This window comes from Bidens hawaiensis, unplaced genomic scaffold (genome assembly GCF_021521415.1).
Source record: "Bidens hawaiensis isolate Kalapana, Puna unplaced genomic scaffold, B.hawaiensis_p1.1 tig00038378_1, whole genome shotgun sequence".
NCBI lineage: Eukaryota > Viridiplantae > Streptophyta > Magnoliopsida > Asterales > Asteraceae > Bidens > Bidens hawaiensis.
In genome coordinates, this window is record NW_027496734.1 from 11,412 (window position 1) to 18,164 (window position 6,753).

Here is a 6,753-nt window from a genome sequence, read left to right on the forward strand (position 1 = left end):
AGGTCGTACCCACTGGTCGGGTACAGGTACTCGGGTAGGAACTGGTTCCGAGTTGGGTCCGGAACTGGGTATTTTGTGCACCTCTATCCGTAACTATCCGGAACCGGGCATTTTGCAGGTTCTCAGAATAACGCTTTTGGCCCGAAAACTCATTTTTTTTTCCGCAAGACTCACATATTCATGCATGTGACATACGACAAGAGATATTATGTTAGAACAAAAATCCAAATGGAGTTTTGTGACTTCACAAAACATTTGTCGAAACACCAAACATTTGTTAAGACACGTATGTAACACTTAACTTATATATCTATAAATACATGCACATCTTATTCCATTCTTATCACAAACACAAACATGCCAACTTCATCTAATTCTCATACCAACAAAAACCTACAAGACCTCATTGAATCATCCCGCCCATTCCTCCGCGACGACGTCGAGTCAATCGACAAAAACCTCCCAACCCTCTTGTCCATCATCCGCTCAGCCAGTGCTGGCTAATGCTGGCACCGGCTGGGCACATTTTCAGACCATTTATACCACGTCTACCGCATTTTAAAGCTATGGAAGGCACCCGACTCTCTATGTCTCTTCGGTCTCTTCCATTCGGTTTACTCCAACTCCTACCACGGCCTTGCGATCTTTGACCCAATGAAAGACCGAGAAACCGTTCGACAACATGTTGGACACGTAGCCGAAGAGTTAATCCACTTGTTTTGCGTTGTACCTCGTCACACGCTTATTCACGATGATCTTGTGTTTCGTTACACTGATTCCGAGCTTAGGGAACACCTTCAAGCTTCAAAAGAGTGTTCAAAAGATGAAACATGGAGGCATAAGCTTCATGAAGGTGTTCCGGTGAATGGTGTTGAGGTTAAACACATTAGAACCGACGAACCGATAGTTATACCAAGACGAGTACTAGCTATTTTTGTCCTCATGACAATGGCTGACTTTGGTGACCAATATTATGGTTATCAAGACGAGTTGCATGGGAACGTGGACGGGCGGCTTGAGTTCATAGAAAACACGAACTACGACGTGTTATGGCCTGGGAATGGGAAGCCCGGGTTGTGGATGAATTTGGTATCGAAAATGGCGGCTATTTATACTTTATTGGTTCGGGACGAAGAGATTTTGAGTCGAGAACAGCTATCTAACCGCGGGTTTGAAGAGTTGGAGCTAGTGGTCCCACGGGTTTTCAACGGGTGTGTCAACATTCTTGACCCGAGTGATCAGATCATGGCTAGAGACTTGTATTGGGAGGCTGTTTATGACCAAAAGGTGAATAAAGATAAGGGTGAAGAGTTGTTGGTTGTGTGTGTTGAGATGAACCCTTTTGTGGGTGAACCACATGTGTTGTTGAGCCAGTTTTATGCGAGCCGAGGGCGGTTTGAGGAGGCTCGAACCGAGGCCAAAACGGGTTTGGGTCTGTTGTTCGAGTGGGGGTGTGCTTGGGATAAAAGAGTGTCATGGGAAGGGTGGGTTGCTTGGTGTAGAGTGTTGTTGAGTAAAGCTAAAGAGAGGTCTTGGCCTAATACGGGGGATTATTGGTTTGGGCCTTGTTAAGTAGGTTTTGTTGTTTAATTTGTGTGATAATAATAATAATAATAACAATAATAATAATAATAAAAAAGCCCAATTATGTTGTTTAATGGGTCAGGTTTTTAGGTTTTGTTATGTTTAAATTTCATCTATTATATGTTTGGGGTTTGTTAAGTAGATCTTGTTCTATTTGTGTTAAAATAATGGTAAAGGCCGAATTTGTTGTTTAAATGGCTCACGCTTTGCGGTGATGTATTATAGAGGTACACAAAATATCTTGTTCCAGACCTGACCCGGAAACGGTTTCTACTCACGCCCGACCCGCAGGTATGGCTCGGTATTGGGTTTCTCCCTAGACATCTACCCGGAAGTCCGGAACCGGACCTGAGTTGGGCCCACCGGAACCGGTTCCAACTTTACTCGGTCAAAAGCCGACTCGACCCAGAACCCAAAAATACAGAAAACCTGGTCAAATACTTCGACTATACCCGAAACCAGTTCTAAAAATACCTGGTTTGTACACCTATTGTTTATTATGCAGATGGATACGCAAGGGATGTATATAAAATAAATTTATCTCAATAAGTAATTTATGAAAAACAAAATCATGAACAAAACAAATATAAATAAACTTTTAAAAAATTGTGACGATAATGTAAGAGTGACAAGTGACAAAACATGTAACTTTTGTTAGAGTCTATAGAAGAAGTATTAAGTATACCTTTAAGATTAGTAATTCGTTCTTCTTATCATAAGTTGTTTGTTTTTACGTGGCTCATTCTTTAACCGAATTCGTGGATCCTTAACGACGTCAAACATCACCTATGACTGCACATTCATACAATTGCCATACGAGGGGAGAAAGAAAAGAAAACGCAAATTAAGTTTGGTATGACTTGACAACACAACCGAAGAAACAAGAAAGATTTTTTGAGACGTTTTTCTTTCCTTGACGTCTAATCAGAAATATGAGATATCTAAATACAAACCAAATTTCACGCGCTTCTAGGGTGTCACGTATGTAACACTAACTTAAATAGGAATATAGGAAAAAGTTAACGTACAAATGAAATTAACTTGCTAATTGTGAAAATCAAGTAGAGTAATTATATATACAAGTAGAGTAATTATGTAATTACATCATAGAGTAATTACATAATATCATGTAATTACATAATTACTATACTTGATCTCATAATTAGCACGTTAATTTCATTTGTATTTGATCCAAACCTTTTATAGATACATATATATATATATATATGTGTGTGTGTGTGTGTGTTTAATTTCTTTTGAGAACCACTTTGAGTTTTAAGAACTCGAAAGAAACTCAACGTAACAAAGTTCATCATCTAAGTTTTTACAACTCATCAAAGTTCTCAAAATATCACTCCCATATATATATATATATATATATGTATATATAGGTATTGGATCATTTCAGAAGTTTTTTTACAGTGAGAAGTGCGAGAAGTGAATGTGTAACTCCATTAATCACTAATTTCACTCCATTTCTTATGTGTAGGTGCATATGTATGTGTGTAGGTACGTATGTTTGTGTATGTGTACGTATGTTTGTATATGCGTATGTATTTTTGTATGTGTGTAGGTACATAGGTTTGAACGTGGCTCGGTACATTTATATGTTTGTAGGTAGGTTTGAATGTGTAATTAAGACATAAATACAATCAACCTACATATATGTATGTAACATCATATAAAAGAGAGTGAAATTAGGGATTAATGGAGTTATACCTTCACTTCTCGCATTTCTCGCTGTAATATCACTTCTCGCAAGATTCATCCCCTATATATATATATATATGCATGCAGTCATATATACCATACATATTCACAAACATAAGCATGCCAACTTCATGGGGAAGTTGATTTAAGAAGGAAATTAAAATAAATATACGAGTAACATTGACATATTGATTTAAAAAAATTAGTGCAGTATAATACATTCTCTAGGGTGTTCAAAGCTGGATGGATATATGAATTTTTGAATAAATTGAATTTGGATTTACGGATATTTCGGATTCTTTTACACGCCTACCATGATCTTAATCTAAGGAACACAATTGCACAATCACAATAATTGTGAGATGCAGATAAATACATTCCATAGTTGTGATGACTAAATATTCAAATGGTTCGAATATAACCTTTTCTTGATAGGTGTTGCTAAACGTAACCCCCTTTCATATGATTTTTACTAAATGTAAATCCCACTGAACTTACCAAATCAATTACCATTTACCTTTAACATTATTTACATACATATTAGTCCTTTCAATATTTTGTTTAACTTAAAAGTCTTCACTAATATATCAAATTAAAAACTATTTTGTTATTATTAATTATTTTTATTCATGTTAATGTTATTAATATATATTTTTTTATTTTTAAGAATATCAATATCAATATTAGTATTAGTCTCTCTCACACACACATATACAAATATAGTTTAAATATAATAATGCATCAACATGATAACAATAAATATTATTATGATCAAGGATATAAACATAAAAAGAGAGACAAAAAAAAAAGATTATAGAAATAAGAAAAAAAAATAAAACTTTTAGGAGAGACCATACAATTAAAAAAATTTTAGAGAGTAGTAATATGTCAAATAAAATTGTTGAAGTAAGTCAAAGTTCAGGGAAGGGGGTATGACAGGTAATGGAGGGGGTGTACGTTTAGCCTAACACTTCTTGATTTATGCTCTTTACTTAATAGGTAATACCGATGGTCGGCTTGACTTCACCGGGAACAACTTTGACGTGTTATGGCCCGGGAATGGGAAGCCAGGACTATGGATGAACTTGATATCGAAAATGATGGGTATTTACACTTTGTTGGTGCGAGAAGAAGAGATCTTGAAGCAAGAACAACGATCATGCGATCACCATGAAAACAGGATTAAAGAGCTAGAGCTTGTGATACCGCCTGTTTTCGACCGGTGCACCAAGATAATTGACCCAAGTGAGCAGATCATGGCTAGAGACTTGTATTGGGAGGCTGTTTATGACCAAAAAAACAAAGAGAAAGGTGAAGAGTTGTTGGTCAAGTCTGTTGAGATGAACCCATTTGTGGGTGAACCACATGTGTTGTTGAGCCAGTTTTATGCAAGTCGAGGGCGGTTCGAGGAGGCTCAAACCGAGGCCGAAAAGGGTTTGAGTCTGTTGTTGAAGTGGGGGTGTGCTTGGGACAAAAGGGTGTCATGGGAAGGGTGGGTTGCTTGGTCTAGAGTCTTGTTGAGTAAAGCTAAAGAGAGGCCTTGGCCTAATACTTCATGGGGGATCATTGGTTTGGGCCTTGTTAAGTAGGTTTTGTTGTTTAATTTGTGTGATAATAATAATAATAATAATAATAATAATAATAATAAAGCCCAAATATGTTGTTTAATGGGCCAGGGTTTTAGGGTTTGTTATGTTTAAATTTCATCTATTATATGTTTGGGTTTTGTACTTTTGTTAAGTTGTTTAAACGGTCCACGCCTTACGGTGGTGTATTATAAAGGTTCAGATTTCCGGTTCGGACCTGACTAGTAATTGGTTCCTATCCGTGCCCGGCCCGCGGATGTGACTTGGTAGTGGGTTTCTCCCTAAACCTGTACTCGAAAAGAAGCCCGACGTGGCCCGTCGCAACCGGTTCCGCCTTTACCCGGTCAAAACCCGACCATAAATCCGAAAAAAACCCAGAATACCCGGTCAAATACCAACTATACCCATAACCGGTTCCTAAACATTACCCAGTTTGTGGCTTTGTGCACCTCTAGTTTATCATGCAGATAGATACACAAGGGATGTACACAAAATAAATTCATCTCAATAAAGTAATTTATGAAACGCAAAATCATAAACAAAACAAATATAAATAAACTTTTGAAAAATTGCGAGGATTAATATAAGAGTGACAAGGGACAAAACATGTAACTTTTTTTTGTTAGAGTATAGATGAAGTGTGAAGTATACCTTTTTAAGATTAGTAATTCGTTCTTCTTATTGTTTGTTTTTGCGTGGCTCATTCTTCAACCGAATTCGTAGATCCTTAACGACGTCAAACATCATCAACTATGACTACACATTCATACAATTGCCATACGATGGGAGAAAGAAAAGAAAATACAAATTAAGTTTGGTTTGAATTGACAACACAATTAAGAAACAAGAAACTTTTTAAGACGTCTTTCTTTCCTTGACGTCTAATGAGAATTACAAGATATCTAAACACAAACCAAATGTCATGTCTAAGGTGTCAATCGTGTCGAGTTGTGGGCATGTGGCTGGAAGGTTGAATTGTGAACCCCAACGTAACCCATATTTTTATCCGTGTCAATTTCAACCCTGACCCAGATATATTTAAATTCAAATCAACTTTAAAGCGACTGTTTAACCATACTTTAATCCTTTAATCAAAACACAAGATAAACTACTTTGATATTTTTTTTATATTAATAAATAATAATCGGTTTTATCAAAGATAAACTTGATAATGATTTGTATTATGATTGTGTAATTGTAATTTACAATTATTACAATAGAATGATATATATAGACTTAGGTTAAACAACTAGGGCCGGCTGATATAGACTAAAGGGCCGGGCCTAAGTATTCTAAACACATTGTCTAATACTCCTCCTCAAGCTAAGGCCGAGACCGGACCTTCAGCTTGGACTTCAAAAACATAAAACGATCTGATGGTAATGGTTTTGTGAACACATCCACAATCTGATCATGAGTGGAGATAAATTGAACGGATAACTTCCTTTGAGCAACCTTCTCTCGAACGAAATGAAAATCTAATTCTACATGCTTTGTTCGGGCATGAAATACTGGATTGGCAGATAAATACGTGGCTCCCAAATTGTCACACCATAGGATTGGAGCCATCCGCATGGGAATCCGAAGTTCAGTCATCAGGGTCTCGAGCCAGGTTACTTCAGCTACTGTATTTGCTAGGGCCTTGTATTCAGCCTCAGTAGATGACCGAGAGACAGTCCTTTGTTTTCTGGCTGACCATGAAATAAGGTTGGATTCAAGATAGATAGCGAATCCCCCTGTGGATCGACGGTCATCTGGACAACCAGCCCAGTCTGAGTCAGAGAAGGCAGTTAAATTGTGAGCATCTGTATATGCATGTAGAACTGACGAAGAAGAGTTGGAGATCAAAAGGCCATGGTTGGAAGTCCCCTGC

The 6,753-nt window shown here is 37.3% G+C and overlaps 1 pseudogene; it reads left to right on the top strand.

Moving 5' to 3' along the window:
• Positions 1–285: 285 nt before the first annotated feature.
• On the top strand, positions 286–4,932 carry LOC143590276 (uncharacterized; annotated as a pseudogene).
• The last annotated feature ends 1,821 nt before the right edge of the window (positions 4,933–6,753 follow it).